We start from the raw sequence: 20,546 nt of genomic DNA, 5'->3' as shown, positions 1-20,546 counted from the left end.
ACCTATAAATATATTTTTTATTTTCGACGAAAATCCAGTATATGCATAGCACTAATTAACATCAATACTAAACACTTAAACCGATATAATATATAATAATTATATATATAACAGATAAATGAAACTTGTGTGTTTTAAAGTGCGTACTGACAGTTCCATGACTTCTCAAGGAAGCGCCTAACATGTGATTGAAAAAACAACGTTGCAGAAAATCATGCCGTCATATCGTAAAAATGTGACGTTGACTTTACCGTTTGATTTCTCGATAAACGTCACAATGCACTTAAGGGTGGTTTTCGCTTGACGGTAATCATATATAACTTATTCTAAAATATGGAAATTGAAGGGGGGGGGGGGGTGTTCGTGTACGATTACCAAGTCCATGCCATATGAACCTGTCCTAATTATATGATAAAATAGAAAGTCTTCATAGTCTGACAGAATAACTTTAAAAACATATTACTCACATTAAAACTTTTTGTGTTGGATGTGCATATAGGTTTTTCCCTTCACAGTTTTTCTTGCGATTGATGCTTTATATCGGTCAGATTTGGCAGATTTAGTACCTGCACTCCCTCACATAGTTTAATAAGTTCGTCTGTTTTCTTGTAAGAATAATCAATAATAAATTTGACTTCAGAATTTTAATCAGTGTTGTAGTTTGCAGTCGGTTATATATAATATGTATCCGATACCATAATTTATATTATGTATGTCTAAGTAATGTTTACGTATGTTGTCCCGGTAGAACGACTTTACGCGCCTTTAATTTGAAGAGTTCCACTAATGGAAATGATAAGTATTAAAAGTACAGATGCACTTATTAATAATAATTTATTATTTTCATTATAATTTGTTAAACTTTGTCTTCATATTGGTATGTACCTATCCTTGAACATGTGCAATACTAAGTAAATTCATATGACTGTTGATGGACAACATAAATATGTGAATGTATTCTTTTATTGTAGTTTACATTTTAATGCTGAAGTTAGATATGTACTGTACGTGTACAGTATCTTATTTAGGACTTTTCAGTGCTAATTTTTTCAGTTTTGGTAATAGAGAAAAATTAAAAGATATTGTTTCTCTTTAAATTTGATTTTGAATTAGGGTGGGGGGGGGGGGTCCTAGCAGTAAAAGGACAATACATATTCCTGAAATACAAAAGCAGAATCATGCATATTATTTTTAGGGATGGTATTAAACTTTATTGTATTTCAATTCATTTACTATTTTTAATTGAAAGTTTTTGGTATTTTACAGAACTATTTATACATACATTCTCACACATAGTAAATTAAGTATTATGTAATTAAAGCAAGGTTGGAAAAGACTTTAATCAAATAGATTTTTCCATAATTGTTTGAATTTTTTTGAAATTATTAATGTTACATTTCTTTGAAAATATACATTGATCAATTTCATCTTTATGTATTGCAAGATACCCTCAAAATATAAGTCGATATTTGTTTGGTTTTGGGGTTGTTGTTTTTTTTCTTTTAATTTATTTATTTGATTACAGACTTTATTCCAGTAATTAATGACATACAAATGTCTCTGCCTGGTAATCTTCAGTATGATTTTCTATTGCACCGAGACATGCAGTTAGATAAGTGTTCACGATTGTGAGACATGTTATGTTAGAATATAATGTCAATGGATGCTGTATCATGACGTAAACATGCTACTATGTGTAGTATTATCATGTTTTTATTGTGAATATATTTGTTTTACATCCCTTTAAGAATTTTTCACTCATATTTAGGCATAACCAGTAGACCTATGCATGGCACTCAGCATTCATATTCTGTTATTTTTACATGCAAAAATATTTTTCCCTTTTCACATGTAAAGTAAGATATATTGGGTGATCAATCTGCCCCCACATTTCTGGTCGCACATGTACATGTAATACTGAATGTGAAGGATGTAAGCTTGAAGTGTTGAATTGAAGCCATGCACGTACATGTAAGTTCGAAGGCTTTCCTACGATCTAGAATTTTGAAGTTTGGTTTTTAAGATGTTTTAGACGATTGTCATGTCAACTTCCCAGATGTTACGTGCCTGTAAGGAACCACTTGTATTCACCTAATTTACTAGAATACCTGCACGCGATACATGTAAAAATCCTAAATTTGAATAACTCAAAATACTTCACTCGCGATGTGTGCAAAGGACATTTTCGTATGTTTCGGAGTAGGGATAGTGTTACAAATAGTGCAGGTAATAACAATTTACATTTCTTTGATCACCATCAAAGAATCTGCTTATCATCATATATTCATTATTTAACAGTCAGTATTATTTGGAACCAGTTCGGAATGCACAGGATCTTGATCATTTTGCATAAATTATGGTTCCAGACTAATATCTTTGCACAACAATCTCCAGGTCCTTTCCCAAAAGACCTCCATTTTCGAAAAATATCGTCTATGGTTTTGCCTTTGTTTCCAATTTAAAAAATGTTGACGTCATAAATTCAGAGAATGAGGAATTAAAAACAGACAAAGAGTTTCTGTTCTGAGTACCTTTGCATTTCAATTTTCTTTTCGTTTTCTTCTCTTTAATGTTAGATACTGTTAAAACTGTTAAAATTCGTCTCGAATGACCTTTAAAATCAATAAAAGTGTAAAAAGTATTCTTTCGTTTTCACAAATCTGTTAAATCTGATAGTGCAAAGTAAGAATATGACCTAATGTAGAATACTTTCTTCTGAGATCTGCTAGGTTTTCATTAATAAGGTTTATTTCTAATGTATAAGCTTTTAATCGATTGATTAATGCTCGAGTGAATGTTATTGGTTCATAGTCTTATGGTTCCATTGGGTCACACTTGTTTTAGCCACTCATTTGGTGCATTACCAATGTCAAATATAAGATTAAAAGAATCCTATGTAATAGAAGAACAATATCGATACAAATAATCAATAAGCGTTGCATATACAAAATTGTACCTTCTTAACACTTCATCCCACTTTATCCATAAAGTGTGTATACATGGAAAGATGAAAAGTGATAGAAATATGAAATATAGAGTTCGGTAAGCACGGACCCCTGGATATATCAGAGGTGGGATCACATTACGAAAAAGAGTAAGCATTCCCTGTCGACCTGTCACACCCACTGTTGCCCTATATCTTGATCAGGTAAACGGGGTAGTCTATTGACCAAATAAATGTAATGTCTAAAGAACGGTCTAACAATTAGTATGAAACAGGTTAAAAAGCATTCGATCTAATGCAATAATAAGCTAAATCGTTGAAATGACCATATAAAATTCGCAAAATGCTAAATAAGATTGTTGAAACCTTTGTAGCATCATCTTGTTTATCAGTAGCCTGCTTCGATTTAAAACTGATCATACGCAGAAAAAAACTATTGCGTATCGAATCAATTGAGACAAAAACATCATATGCAGGTGATGACGGAATATTGCTACATAAATATTGGAAGTTGATAATGGAAAAGCTGAAATCATCCCGTTTGTCATAAAGCTATCATTACTATATTTTCATCAAAATATCAAAGTACAAAGTAGATGTGGAAGATTGCGGTGTCTTTTAATTTGAGCTCAGTGGGATATATCAAATCAAAATATGAATGAAAATGATAATTATTAAGAGAAAACGTCGTCGTATATCTAAATGTCGAGATGAAAGCCACAGCAAGACGTTATTCTTCTCATGCAGAACAGTTTAAATAAATTGTGTCTCATAAGAATGTAAAAACAGGTCAGCTAACGAAAGAGCACAATTCGTGCCAATGGAAATTCCAACACACTGTTGGAAGACCTGATCATCAAAGACTGTTTTTGTGAAGATTAGGAATCCGATATAGATGAAAGGTGAAGATAACGAACAGTGATCAATCTCATAACTCCCAACTTTCTCAACTGATTCGATACACAAGAGCTTGTTCTGCTTATGGTCAGGCTTATTTTTAAATCAAAGCAGGCTACTGACAAACAAGTTGATGATGCAGGGATTCCAACAGTCTCGTTTAAAGTCAGCATTTCGCAAATTCTATGGTCGTTATACGATCTAGTTTGCCATTGCAACCTGTCAATGGATCAAATGCTGTCTGACGTGTTTCATACCGATTGTTAGATCGTTCTTGGCACACTGTTTTTGACTACGTAAAACTCTGTTTACCTGATCAAGATATAGGGCTCACGACGGGTGTGTCCGGTCGACAGGGGATCCTTACTCCTCCTAGGAACCTGATTTCATCTCTGGTATATTCAGGTGTCCATGTTTGCCCAACTCTCTAATTTGTATTGCTTGTAGGAGTTATGAGATTAATCCCTGTTCATTATCTTCACCTTTCATAAGCAATACAAAACAGAGAGTTGGACAAACAGGGACGTCTAGACACACCAGAGGTGGGATCAGGTGTCTAGGAGGAGTAAGCATCCGTTGTCGATCAGCCACATCCACCGTGAGCCCTATATCTTATGTTATATAAGTACGATTACAACATGCGGAATTAATGCCATGTCGAAATGATGTTGCAACAGAGAATAACATAACTAATAATGATATCATTTTGAATCGTTGTACACAGTGATGTGTGGTTCGATAACACATTTTTTCTGTATATGATAAACAAGTATAATGTTTTCGTCATTGTGTGTGGGAAAATCAGTTCCCAACGCGTTCAAAGTCTGGAACTTATAATTTCTTTATTTCCTCTGGAGAAACATGGACTAATTTGCTTACATGATATAAACCCCCTTTTTCGCAATCCTGATAATCATTTATAGGACATATTCTCAATGGAAAACAAGGTTTCAACCTTAGAGTATTTTATGCACCACTCTTGTTTCCAGTAAAGATTCACATTCTGTATCATCGCATTTGTGGTGTTAACAAAATATAAAACATATAAATACAAGATAGGTACAAGATGTTTTGAATGATTTTATTTAATAACAAAAACATGGATCAGTACAGAGGTTCAAACCAGGACCAGTGGAATGTAATCCAAAACTACAACGCATCCTAAAAGGAAAACATCATTTTTATCTTAACATAATCATCGTCAACGTCGTTATGATCATCATCATCATCATTATTGCTATTACCATCATTAAGGTTCACTTTCTTATTACCATCATTATTGTCACCATTATTGTCACCATTATAATTTTGTTATTGCTGTACTTCTCATTAAGTTCCACGTTATTATTATCAATAATTTCCTTATTATTATTATCAATTTTATTATCATTGATCACTGTCATTACTTCAAAAATCGGACTCTGATTTCACTTTAAATAAACAGATACATGGCTTAGATACTGCCAGTCAAAACCCCCAAAAATTCTTCTTCTTATTGTCATCATTGTTATTATCACTATTACATATGTAGTGTAAGTATTGTTTGTAATGCATTGTGATACATGTGTGTAGCGATGCATATAAGACGAGCGAACATTAAGTGGCAAGAAATGAAATATACAGAAGTCATGATGTTCATCTGTTACAGTAAAACCATTTAACGTCCGAATGAAATGTGCGGATACCGACACAACGTGGTTGGAAAAAATATAAACTTATCGACGCGCACAAGTGGGAACATTTTCAGCACGGACTCCCTAGCAAACATTTGATTGAAATTCCTATTTCTAAGTTGATTTTCAATCCACTGAATATATGTTAGGTAAAGCTCTAATCTATCCACTATCAGTGCAGGAGGAAAACAGCTACTACTTGTGTGTGAATTATTTAATAAAAATATTTGCCATATACACCGTGTACAATGCCACATGCGGGGACCGTGATCGGTGTAGCGCGGGGATGTGAATTCGAAGCGAAGAAAGTAGGTCAATAAGTATTCAAAGACTGATTGTGTTTAATCAAAATAAATCTAGATAGCCAAAAGTATTGCACGGAAGACAGTGGTTATTGGCAAGCTAGGGAGTTTAGAACTCTTTGGAAATACCCAAACACTTCGACAATATACAAGTAGGGTAGGCGCCGGGTATATTTTTCGGTGTATTTAATGAGAAATCTCCACTCCTACTGCATAAACTCCAAAGTTTTTTTTGACCAGAAACATTACCTTTGAGTTGGACTCAATATTCGACTGAAAAAAACAACAACAAAAAATCATGATATGCCGAGTATTTGACTGAAAACCCTGTGTGGCGTAGGGGGGTGAAAATCTTGTGGCGTAGGGGGACAGAGACTCGCAAACTTTCTTACCAAAATCCTCATCTTGAACACAGTGAATATATAAATATCAAATTCAAACTTGTTCAAAGTTACTCTGATATTCGTACGATAAACCGATAATGATGTGTGTGACTTTCTATGCCATTAAATTTTCATTAAAAACATTTTCTAAAATACCACAATACCATATGATTAAGACAGTTTCATATTTTAATGAAATTGACATGAACTAATGATAATTTCAGATAATGCAATGACCAGAAAGAAAAACAATCTTTGGTTAAATAAACACAGACACCTGAGGTATGGATACTACTTAGCCCCCCCCCCCTTATTTTTTGCACCATAATATCTTTGAAATGTGTGGATTCCCTGTCTATCTCACCCTAATATTGATTTATGTACAATCGTTTCACTTTTTTGTAAGCTTTAGATATTTACCTTGTACTAGTATTAAAGCTTACAAAAAGTATGAAACGATTACATAACTAGAAATTAGGATGAGATAGACAGGGAATCCACAAATATCGGAAAATTGTCGCCACAAAACCCTCTGGGGGTGGGGGTGGTGAGTAGTATCCTTACCTAAGGTGCCTGTGTAAATAAACCATAACGAGTAACACTGCTTTAAAAAATAAAGAGGATTTAGAATCACTGCCTAAATGCATTACTCCAAAAAAGATGTAATCTGAATCCTTCTTGGTCCATTAAGCGCAAATCACTCTCACGAAACGTTGCGACCGAAACGTCAACAAATTTCCTATATTTTTGCAGTTACTGCCCTTTCACGGGAAATTGAACAAAATGATTTGAGAATTTTCCAAATAATTTTGAATAAAGACAATATTCGTTGTGCTGAAGATGTGTATTTTAGTGAGAAACTTTGCTTACGTTAAAAGGATTCTCGGCCCCCTTATGCCACAAAATTTTCACCACCACCCCCCCCCCCCCCCTACGCCACACAGGGTTTTCAGTCAAATACTCGGCATATCATGATTTTGTGTTGGTTTTTTCAGTCGAATATTGAGTCCCATTCAAAGGTAATGTTCTGGTCAAAAAAACTTTGGAGTTTATGCAGTAGGAGTGGAGATTTCTCATTAAATACACCGAAAAATATACCCGGCGCCTACCCTACTTGTATATTGTCGAAGTGTTTGGGTATTTCCAAAGAGATCTAAACTCCCCAGTTCCTAGTGCTAGATTGTCAATAACCACTGTCTTCCCCGCAATACTTTTGGCTATCTAGATTTATTTTGATTAAACACAATCAGTCTTTGAATACTTATTGACCTACTTTCTTCGCTTCGAATTCACATCCCCGCGCTACACCGATCACGGTCCCCGCATGTGGCATTGTACACGGTGATATACAAAAGAAGCTTATGCAATCTAAAGTAAAAGTTAGTACTACACCGAGTTCCTTGTACATCATATTTTCTTTCTTTTTCATTCATTTACATGTACTTATGTAATGTTATTTTCTTTCTTCTTTGTTCTCACATCTTCATATATGATTATAATTCATCATTACTGTAGTATATGTATCTTTAGTGTAGACTTTGCAAGGAGAAATAAAGTATTGAATGAATGAATGAAGAGGGACATATTTATAAGTTGAATTTCTATAATACATCTAGCTGATTACAGAACAAAGAGTGGGTAATAGACTCATATTTTCTTTCTTTTCCATTCATTTACAGGTACTTATGTAATGTTCTATCCTTTCTTCTTTGTTCTCACATTTTTATATATGTTTATATGCTATATGATTCATCATTACTGTAGTATATGTATCTTTAATGTACACAATGCTAGGAGAAATTAAGTATTGAATGAATGAATGAAGAGGGGCATAATTATAAGTTGAATTTCTATAATCTATCTAGTTGATCACAGAACAAAAAGCGGGTAATATACTCGTAAAATATTTATGTAAAATTCAATTCAACCAAGTATGTAATCCATATACTCATTAAAGCATATTTATACGGTTAACATTTCAAGAAAACGTTCTATGTGTATATGGAACTCGATTTACAAAACACTGTCTCCATTTTTCATGCATGTTTACGCATACTATATTACTATCGCAAAAAAGTTAATTGCAAGAACTAGCAGCGCTTTCATCATTATGAATAAGATTGCGTTAAATTATATTTGTATATCGTATATTAATTAAAAGGAATAAAACACTAAATTGAATTTCAACATTTAAAAATTCCCATTCCATGCTGAAAAATGTATCCACTCGTTCGCGGCGATAAGATTCTAAGACGCCCAGTTATGTCAAATGTTTTGACTGAAATTGATGAACATCACGAATGCTGAATATTTCTTTTCTTGCCACTTTATGTTCGCCGGTCTTAACATGACGCTATATCGGCATTGTTCTTCATCATATGAATTATTTTTTTTTTCATTACCAAAACGTGATTGAAAACCATATTATTTGAGTTGCATCTAATATAAGAGTTATGTATCTCCTCATTTGGGACATAAAATATCCAATAAAATACCGGTTGTGTAAAACGTATTGCTAATATCACTAACAGTAGTAGACTATGTAATTTAAATAATGATTTAAAAGGGCACTTAATGATAATGAATATATGCTTACTTAAGCGTTGTATTTAGATAGTCATCAGAGAATGAAAGTTTCTAACCCGATTATGTCAAGCAGAAGGCCTCTTATCCCAGCTTCCCATAATTCATCCGAAGTGTTGCTTCTCCTGCCTCTGTCACTTTTGGGAACAAATCAATGATGTAAATAACTTCGTTTACAGTTTTAACAAGTAATTGTGAACTAGATTCTTACAAACGACATAAATTTCTTTAAAATACAAATGAAATTCTGTGTTCTGTCCGGAAAACTAATAGTTTTAGATACCTCTAGCAAATCCAGGTCATAAAAATATTTAGCATACCATAAAATGAATAGTCCTAAACAGGTACAGAAATGTATGTCTATATAATGCGATTATCTTTCAGAGATCGTAATTTTGATCTTAACTGTACCTGAGTTTCCCGGACTTTCAGTCGTGTCATTACTAACTTCGTCATCAGAATTCGTACTGACTACGTCTCTCGGAGGAGGAGTGCTATTCACTTGAAATAGAAATATCTAGCTTTCAAGCAGATGTGAAACAATGCCACATTTTCATCAATACCCATAAAGCTCAGTAATGTGTCGATCAGGAAAAGAAATATACACACGGTGTAACTTTTAAAATCCTAAGATACTTAATGTTTGTTAGTGTTACAAATATAGAGAGGAGTGCATGGGTAAACACGTGTAGATGGTTAAGTATTAAACTAGGGAAATTAAGATAAGTAATAGGCACACCGTGTCCAGTTATTATCTATTTCATCATCAAAACATGTAGAAGAGAATATAATTTCAGTCTTACATGGTACTTCTAAAAACCCTACCATTTTCATTCTTGTTTTTCGATTCTTTGTTACCACCAATCACATCGACGGGTTTTTCAAACCTCCTGTGCTTATGGTCTGTCAAAACAAACTACAAATTGATCAACATTGAACCTATTATATACATCTAATATAAACAATATTCCTTTATCATATAGGCTGGGAACCTTTATCAAGTAACAAGCAAAGGCTACTTGGCAAGTCATATTAACTAATGTGGTTTCATAGGAAAATGTTGTGGTAGATATGGGTTTTTAGCAATATCAAAACATTTACAATTAGATTTAAAAAAAATTCTATAACAATGTTTTTTTTATATCATATGTCCTTAAACCTCACTTACCAATGCGCATGACAATTTTGCAGTGGAAAGATTATATGATTTTGAGCCACAATATTAACTAGCATCAAATATAAATGATGATATCAATTACATGTACAACAAAGGAAATGCACGGTGTGACAAACAAGTCTGTAGCAGGACCGCAAGGATAAGGGCTCTATAAACCCACATCTTCATATTACCAGTATTTACCTCAACTGCAGAAGTGACCTATAATTGTTTGTATAAATACCAATATGTTTTGATTGTTTAAACAAAACTCAGCATTTTTACCACAAAGAACAGCTGTTACAGATTTCAAATATAGGGATTTATATTTTATGATACTTTTTAAGGTAGGTGTTTTAAACATTGAATAGAAAGTTTTCAGCATATGCGTTTTGGGAACCTTACTGGATGTTTTTAAGACACCAGATTTCTTTATTGACGTCTACTTTGATTACAGACCTTTTGTTATCGACACACAGCTACTACTCTTATTGAAATTTAATTCATTCTCCATGTTTCGTTGTCAATCTTCTTTTTTAAAACTCAGTGTTACATACTTGATTTAATCCGATGATTCAGTTTATGTTTTCCAGCGTGTCACAATCTCAGACACATGTTAAAGTTATCACTTAGTAAATAATCTCGCCATTTCAATGTTACTTAAAATTATTTGCATTACTGTTGGTACTAATAGGTAAAATCATAGGAAACGTTATTTTGATAAAAGTATTAAACTTGAAAGGTTTATAAACATAAAACAATTATAACCAAGTATCATGTGTACCAGTACTTGTCTTCCTATACATCTTACAACAGGGATTTTATAATTAAAAATAGTCAACTATACATGAAAGAAAATCATTCATAGGAGGCGCAATATTTAAACACATTTAATGAAGTAGGATTTTGCTGTTTATGTGGAATTCGCTATCATTTGATCAAACAGCAATATAAATCGGTTATCAATACATGAAATGCAACAATACAAAGATGTTTTGTGGGATTTCAATTTTTGGGGATCGTTTTCAGATTGAATTGTCATGAAAAGAATTGTGAATAATGCAAAATATGTTGGTAGTGTCATAGGGAAATTCCATGGCAATTACAAGTGTTTAGCAATATCAAAACATTTACAAATAGTTTATAGTTATACAAAATTCTATAACAACGCAGCATAGGTAAGGTTTCCATAGAAAACCACACTTCTATGCAGAAATGTACCTCAGTATACTTCACATTATATGACTACACAATTATAACGCACGTTCCTACGTACATGCATGGGTTTATAGTAGTATCACGGAGAAAATGTCATCATATTCTATCGTAATTTACTATCGCTATCAAGTATTATGCTGTATGTGTATGCTTGTGATATTCATGTCACATGTAATTCTTATATATTTTTTATATCATATGTCTTCATTATTTGATATATACGGCGAATGTGACCGGTCGACAGGGGATGTTTACTACTCCTAGGCACCAGATCCCACCTCTGGTATATCCAGGAGTCCGTGTTTACCCAACTCTCTATTTTGTAATGCTTATAGGAGTTATAGGAGATTGATCACTTTTCGTTATCTTAACCTTTCATATGTGTATAGTTACCAATCACTACTGTAATTTTTATGTTATATAGTAACCTTGAAATCACCTAATGTGCAAAAGCATTTGAGAATAAGAAAATCAATCATTTGTAAACAGCGACTTGGTGCAAATGGAACTTGATATTGTGTGTGAAACCAAACGAGAAAATATCTGCGAATTTTACTTGCGAAAGAGACGAACCCCTCTGGTACTCTTCAAATCAATCATTGTTTGAGAAAAATCCCCCAAATTGATGATGTTTGACACTTTTTATAAATTATTTTGTGACATCTTTGACATACGCCACGACAAATACAATAAAACAGAATCCATTGGGGTGGCCAGGTATATCTAAATATAAGGAATAGCACTAGTGAAATTATGCGTGGCGTGTTTGTTACGGACATTTAATAGATATATCACAGAAAATACAAATATGCGCCGATGAACAAATGGCAGCATAGGAATATAGCATAGGGGCACCATCTTGGACGGGGTTCTGGAAAATACTGTACGCAGTTGTGTTAAGTAGGGCCATAGAAATATGTCAGGAAAAAAGCGTTAATAAACAGATCAATTTGTGACACATTCTGTAAACACAGCCCTTTTATAGAAAAACAATATGTATATATCATTAAGTGCATATTGACCTCTTATACATTTTTCACCAGACCGACAGTCTCTACATTAACTCTGTATCACGTGATCAAACAACAAAATAAAAACGTATCGTGTATGTATAAATCGTTGAATTGGCACAATATCCAGATATCAATGCAAGTTGAAGTTAATATAACTTCAAAGCATATTAATTTCTTAATTTAAAAAGTGCTGAGAGCAAGTTTATTGTGACTTGTAAAATGTCTAATATTTGTATTGAATATGCAAGATGCAGCGATTTTTGCACATACGAAGTTGAATCTAGCCTGAAAAACACATTTTCTGTTGAAGCCAAAACTTGCTCTTCTAACTTTCCTTTGGCACTGAAGTTCACATGTCACATAAATCAAACATATTTCACTTAAAAACCTCGGGGTGTCGTGCTAATGATGAAATTTTTATGTACGGAAACCCTGTTTATGCAAATGAGTCCATTGTGAAAGTAACTATACGTGTAGATTAGGGGCGATATCAAGAACACAATTACTTTAGCGTGTATGCTATATAAAGAAGAAATTGAAACCTTTTCAATATCAAAGAGAATTAATATGACCCATTTTACAGAAGCGTTTACGCGATTGCTGTTTACCGTTTGACAGCGGTGGTAAATAACGAAACAATATTTTGACATTTCCAACCACAAAAGGACTGTAGATATGTACGTCATGACCTTCATTATGACGTATTTTTCATTGTGACGTCGTGCAATATGCCAGTGTGGTAAAGAATATATATGTACAGCACTGGTATTATTAGTTACCTAGCCGAGCCCGGTATAAAACTTAGTGACCTGGTGTCATCCCGTACCAGGTCACTAAATGACTAGGTAACGAATTTACCCCACCGATGACCTATTTTGATAATATGCATGAGGATATTGCATACCAGAACTACAGACAACACCATACCATAAATATTCCTTATTCAAAGACGACTGTATTTAAACGAGCTTTTGTGGTCAGACAAAATCATACCATAATTTTTTTCCCTGCATTGCACATGTTGCATAGAGAGCTGGGTTTAATTCCAGGCTATTGAGAGGAAATACAATCCTATAACCTAGTCAATTCATTTATGTGCTTCATGTCGCATCCTTTTTGAAGGAAGAATACAAAATTCAAATATAACAATTTAATAAGAACACTAACAGATATAAATATAACATCATTAAACAGATATCACAGTCTATTCAAATTGATATGAACGTGATGAACACAGAACTGGCAAAACATGGCACAAATCACTACAATTTTCAGTTATTATTTTGATATGTTTATGCTGAAGTTGATTGTCCCTATTGTGCATCCGTGGAAAGCTGGCATAATTTGCCTGGTCTGGACACTCGAAAACCTGGTTTCTGTTTGAGATTGTAGAGTATGATCACAGTTAAAGTCACCAAAGAGATCCGAAATGTTGATTCCCTGCAATTCGGCAACCGCTTCATGATCACCATGTTCCTGAGGTAATGTCACCAGGCTAGTGTCTCCAACAGATTCGGGTGGAGGTAGAGCAAGTGTTGCAGTGCTCGGTAAAGCAGCGACAGTTTTAAAACTCTGCGGTGTAAGACTCTGCCCCATTGCCTGTCCCATGGCGATTTTTTCCTCGGTATCGGTTCGTTGGTAGACTGTTAGAGACTGCACTGATTTATGTCCAGTCACGGCCATTATTTGTGATGGACTAAACAAACATTTGGTTAGAATTGTAGCACCAGTGGCCCTTATTGAATGGTTGGTATAGATTTGTGACAGATTTGTGTCCTGGCTTAGTTTTGACATGAATGATGCTAGTTTTTTCTCACCCAATCGCTCGTTACAGTACCAAGTTTCATCATCATCGTCAAACGAATCCCTTGGTCTCTGCCATAAACTTGAGCAACTGGGATGGAGTTTGCCAATATACTTTTCAAAAGATCTTACCGGACAGAATGGAGATCCCGGGGATTCTGGCATCACACCGGAGGTGGTTTCCCTGTCGTTACCTCTATGGTTTTTAGTTAATTCGTCTGTACATTTCGCCACATATTTCAGTCCTGATTTTGGTTCCTGCATGACCTCAAACGTTGATTTTGACATAATATGCATGTTCTCTACAGATCTCCGGCAAAAGTATAGCCTTACATCAAATTGAACTTTATTCAAAAGTCCGTACGGTGTTTGGGGATTCATTTGCTTCGACTCGTACAGTTTTTGACGGTCACTCTCGTTAATAACAGGATGATGTTGTACACTCCCTTTCCCTATCCGTTTTAGCTCAGCCAGGGCAGCCTTGAATGACACATTTGCATCGCGAAATTCGTCATCTTTTATAATATCAAATTTCCTATTATATGGGGGGTCCCGCAAGTACCTGTTGATCGCATGCCTCATGTTTTCAAACGTTGTGGCCTTGTAAAATTCACCATCCTGTTTTCGTGCATTCATGTAGAAATGGCAAAGCACTTCGTTCAAGCGAACAGCATCGAATTCTTCGAAATTTTGATTTTGATTGAGTTTTCCTAAGTAGGCCTTTAACAAACGAGCTGCCTTCTGATTGCTTCGAATAGTTTCTTTGGAGTTAATCAGTAATTTCTTTTTTTCGATCTCGTCTGCTGCCAAACTTGCAAACCGTTTGGCCGCCATTGTTGTTGACAAATGCAACAAGAAAGATAACTCGCAAGGACGCCTGGTATAAATTTTGACGGTGACCTGGGATAGAATATCCCACGTCTTCACGTGACCGTAATGAGCCAATCACTATTCAGGATCCCCGCGCTAACTTGTCAGAGGTGGGGTAATAAAAATTTTATGGGGAAAGCCTTAACTCAACCGCGTAGCCCCAGGAGACCGTCAAAAATCAAATGCGAGGGATGGTGGATTTTGAGATGTTTGCCGTCTGCTCTCTTTGAATGTCGAAATAAAAAGGAAGAACTCAGTTGATATTATTATCTCACCAGATGGCGCGCTACGCAAGCTTCACTTTCATCTCTGCTATCATCTCAAAAATAGTTCGGTTTACCACATGATCTCGCATGGACAAAATGGCGTCTTTGATTCCAACGAAAGATGTAAACATCGATTGTTTTGTGTGTTTTGGAAAAAAGGTAGCAAGTTTTAAACTCTCTGGACGTAAATGTTTGAAGGAAAAGTTCCAAGAGAAGTTGAGCAGAGTAATTGACGTCAAGTTATACGAAGATTTGGTGAGAAAGGATGCTTCAGTTTGTCGTAATAGTTTTTTCCAGAATTTCAACCGTAAGCGAATGTATACAAAAACACCACTACTCGGCACAATCATTTCGTCAATGCTCTATTCATAAACGGGGAGCTTCGTAGCAATGTCCTACCAACGCTTCTGGTGTGCAGATCAAGCAAAATGTTGAAACTGCAGGATGAAACCACCGTTGCTACTGAAACAGCTTTATCAGAAACATTACTCCATATTCTAGAACATGGCTATGTATCGAAGAGTATACCTGACCCACAAATCAATAAAGATACTGACCCTGTTTTGATGATCCTCAGTGATTCATATAATAACATGAAAGAGAATAGTGATGAAGCCATGCCCAATTTATGGAGCGAGTGTCAGAGTTTAACTTCAAGAACGGCCATCTGTGTTACTGAAGTATAGAGGAGTATCATATAAAAAATTTAAATAATTTATTTATATTTTCTGTAATCTGTTTGGATTGGAAAGAAATTTAGTTCTTATTTGATACTATATAGATTATCAATAATATAAATATAAACTGTCATACTATCATAACTGTTTGCTTTAGAGTTCAATTACTGCTTTAGGTGGTCTACTGTGCTGCCATTCCAGTCAATGGTAAAATTACTTCTTCCAATCTTAGCATCCTGCTATGGAATCATAATGAAACAGATTTCATAATCTATCAGCATATCAGAGACTTACCACAGTTATTGGAATGAAAGGAGGATTGGATGATAGGGTATTAAAGCTGGGTATTAATGTTGCTATGTGCAAAGTTTGTTATGTACAAGTAAGAAAAAGAATCTTTTACATGTAGTTACAGTGGAATCATTGTACATTGGGCATCAATGTTCGTGTATCTTATGGGTCACTCTAAGCCATGAATTTAAATCTCATGAACATGTTTTAAAGTTATGAATCTTCTTACATGTGTAATGAAACAAACTATTTACACACAAAATTACGTCCAATGAACCAGTGAAATTTTGGTTATCCACAAACATTGACCCCACCAATTGAAATAATTCCACAGTAGTGTTTACAATTGTTCATTTCTCGGCACATCCTGACAATTTTAACAGATACAATGTATACACTATATGTATAGTAATTAAACTTGAAGTTAAAGGAGTTAAAGAGTGTATACTTTTATTTCTTATCCTGCATTCCTAGCATTTATATGTTTGTTTAGGATCCACCAGCTTTACAATTAATTTCTATGCTCTGAAATGTACACAAAAAGTTTTCTCTTAGCTAGAGATACATGCTAGTGAGAGTTTTACTCTGAAGTAGATATTAAATTTTGTTTCATTTTGCATGTATTTGAATGGGTATTGGGTATTATATTGTTGAAAGATATATATATATATATATATATATATATATATATATATATATATATATCAACATTATTTTACATGATAATTATATATGCATTGTTATGTTTGGGTATTGGGTACTAATATTGTTAAATGCTAAGATTGATAGTGCAAGTGTTATGTCTCCACCCTGGAAATCAAAAGAATTAAAGATTTAAATGCAGTTATAAAATTTTTAAATATACAGTATTATCGTTAACTTAGAATTGTGTAAAATTACGGGTTTATTTTTTGTTGCTGTTGTTGTTGTTGTATTCTTGGAATATATAAGTCAGTTTTACATTTAAATTTCCACATTGAGAGATATACACACAAAAAATTCTCTATAGATATACATGTATGCCAGAGTGAGATTTTTATATGGTATGTTTTAGTTTCCTTATATTTGTATTTCATAAAGATAACATATATTGTTATTGACGTTGTTACAGTTCCCTCTTGCTTTGTGTTTGATTTAGTTTACAAAGAGCATGAGTTCTTCTCCTTTGTTCAGTCAGGAATGTAAGTATAAAAATATTGAATTCTAAACCTTCTGTTACAACAAAGTCAAAATTTTATAGCAGAGTCGAATTTTTTTCACAGGGAATTATCATTTGAGAAAGTTTATTTCATCATAAGTACTTCTACAACATTGGTAAAGTGTGTGAAAATAATATTAAAGAAGAATTGTGCAAATGATTGTTTTCCTTTACTTTTAGGCCATGACAAGATTTAATCATCTTCGACTGACTTTATCCACTCCAAACAGAATTGGGTTTCAAGAGAGTGTACATGAATGTTCATTAAAGCTGATAATAAAGAACCTGAAATCCAATCCATTGATCAAAATAACCGATAAAAGATGTTGTACCATTTGCAAAATCAACTATCATGCTTGATATTCAATATCTGAAAATAAACTTAAAATTTGTTGCTGTTGTAGGGGACAACCTGGGGAAATTTGGTGTGCCAGTTGGTGGTGACCAGCTTACACGAGTCAGATTACAGGAAGCCAAAAACCTCAAATGCCTCTCTGTAACACCAGAGAGAAGACTGGGTGATTTGTAACCCATTGTATGTGACATGTGGCACAATAAACAAGATTTTCTGGAGGTAAATGAAGCATGGACAAATTGATAAGTTTAAAGTTCATATTGTTCACTACAGTAAAAATTCAGCAGAAAATGCATTGTACCAGTTGTAAATAATTTAGACTTGCAGTGTTAATGCCTATATATATCTGATCAATTAGATGCATTTAGGTGTACCTCTTTTCATATTCCTTTCAGAAATGTTTTAAGACATTGTACAAAGCCAGTAACACCGCTCCAACATTGTCTTACTTCAAGACCCTTTTAAATCGCTCAAACGTCACAGGCAAAGTGAAGAGAAAGTTTCAACACCATTTCGACCTTTTAATGTCAGTAGGAGAGGGAATGATAACAGAACAGTTCTTAGAATTTTTCAACATGCAGGACCTCTACAGTGAGCCAAAGCATGCAGAACTAGTCAATTTGAATCAACTACCCAGAGATGAACAGAAGTATCATGTGCTGAGTGTAATACAGTTATTCATGAAGTCTTATGGTTACAGAATGGTAGAAATGCCCAGAGTAAACATATTCTAAGAAAGAGTAGCAAAAAACACCACTATTAATGTTAATGGACAGGAGTTAAACATTCAATTCTTTGAAGACAAAGTATGCTACGGAGAAGTGGATGAGGTGTACAATTATTGCAGTCTTCTCTGTTACTGGTATCTACACGCACTAGAAATGCATGATACAGCCAAAGAGGGGGCGGTACTAAACTGCAATTATGCTCTTCCCTTCATTTATTCCCATTCTAAATTAAGTAAGTACTTGGTGGAAAACATAAAAAATGTACTTCAAACAGAATACCTGTTGTCACCCCTGCTGTCATCATGTGTACAACACATTGTACATTTGCATCTTGTTTTGTAAAAAGAACAACATTTGCAACCAGTAATATTGTTTTCTTTTGTGAAACCCAAAAACGTTAAAAGCTGATTTCTTAAACAAAATTCATCATTTTACAGTACTCAATTATATATTTTTTTATGCCTGGCAAAGTGTGTGCAATGTCACGATTATTATAATGTCCTCTGCGACCAGCTCTTCAACCTCCTGAAAATATTGAAAAAGGTTTCTTCGTGGACAAGTTTGAATCACTTGAGTCACATTGTTTGGGTCAAAACCCATGCCAGAAATTGAAATGGTGAATACTAAACGAATTCTAGTAATGTCCTTTTTTTTTTAAATCTGCAATGGCTTCATTGATGACTTCAAAGTCCTGTCCAGTGCATAAGGCACTGCAGATTGAATTTTAGATATCATGCACTTCAAAAATGCTGTTTAGATATTTCAGTGCTTCACTCATGTAAAATATGGGTATAAATAATAATGTGACAGGGTACGATTCCCTTTGTTGGTTAAGTTCATCACACACTTGGTAAATTATATGTTAATATTCACTTAGAACATTCATATTTGCCTGCTTTTTCTCTTTTTCGAGAAAAATGTTTGGTTTATCAGGTGTTGCTTCAATTATGATAAAATTTTGTAGGCACAGCTGCTTTGGAATATATTGTTTTTGGTCACTGGTAAGAGTTCCACACAAGATAACAAAAAGAATACCGAAGAAAATTTTTTCAGGTTTTCAAGTTTTTTTTAAAAGCATTTCTGAATTCTTAACCCCTAATAAGACAAAAGGATTGGTGTTATAAAAATGGGTGAAAAACATTTAAGGAGGAAAGCTACCTATACCAGACAATTTTGATGTGGATGAAAAGTGGGGTATATGAACAACAATGATTTGAAAGTCGATACGCTAACCTACTCGAAGATATATAGACAAATATTACTGATATTTATATTTTCATCCATATTTTTAAAAGGAAGTAAGCCATTATGACAATATAGTATGCCTCTTTAATATTGAAGTGATAGATATGCACAGGATTTACCTTCAATTGTAGACAAAAAGACATAAGGGATCGACCTTATTCAAGTTATTTATGTTTTTAAGTTGAAACAAGTTGAATATATAAATCATTTAAAAATTATACATACCATTTCTGGATGATGTGACATTCATCAATTTCCATGGCAACTATATTTTTCCTAAACACAGGGTCGGTCAGTAGAACCTGTACATTTCTTGTATTGAGTAGAGCCTCCAGAAGACATAATACAACAGAATACTGTCCATTCTCCACATGTTCAATATCAACATTTGTATCCAGGTCAAACGGTCCCGTATCATGTAAAACTTATACGGTACCAATTTTGATGCACCAGATGTGCATTTCGACAAATAATGTCTCTTCAGTGATGCTCAACCGAAATGTTTGAAATCCGAAATAACTATGAAGTTTTAGAGCTAAATATAGCCAAAAACAGCGTGCCAAAAAAAGTGGAGCCAAATTCGTCCAACATCTGTTGTTTCATCCACGTTAGAACAAATATTAAGTTTACGGGCTGATATATCATGTTTCCATAATTTACCGAACTGGCCTTTATGGATTATATTGAATGAGGATATGACAATTGCAATTGGCGAAGGTTTGTCGGTGTCCAAGACCTTTGGTAGGAGATGAAATATTAAGCTTTTCCCGTAACCAACAGGTAAATTAACGAACACGTCACCCCCAACTTCCAAAAGATACAAAATGACAAGTTTAGAACCGTTCTTTGTGTAATATCAGATTTTCTTCATATAACCTCACTAGTTCTTCTAATGTATACGTAGAGTCCATAGTTACGAAGTGAAAGTGAAAATAATACATTTG

General features: G+C 34.1%; 1 pseudogene; it reads left to right on the top strand.

The window, feature by feature from the left end:
- Positions 1-15,536: 15,536 nt before the first annotated feature.
- LOC130053571 (uncharacterized) lies at positions 15,537-18,710 on the top strand (annotated as a pseudogene).
- Positions 18,711-20,546: the final 1,836 nt, after the last annotated feature.

Source organism: Ostrea edulis, chromosome 3 (assembly GCF_947568905.1).
Source record: "Ostrea edulis chromosome 3, xbOstEdul1.1, whole genome shotgun sequence".
In the NCBI taxonomy this organism is placed as follows: Eukaryota; Metazoa; Mollusca; class Bivalvia; order Ostreida; family Ostreidae; genus Ostrea; species Ostrea edulis.
The sequence above is the reverse complement of the archived record's forward strand: the minus strand, read 5'-3'. Positions and strand labels throughout refer to the sequence as shown.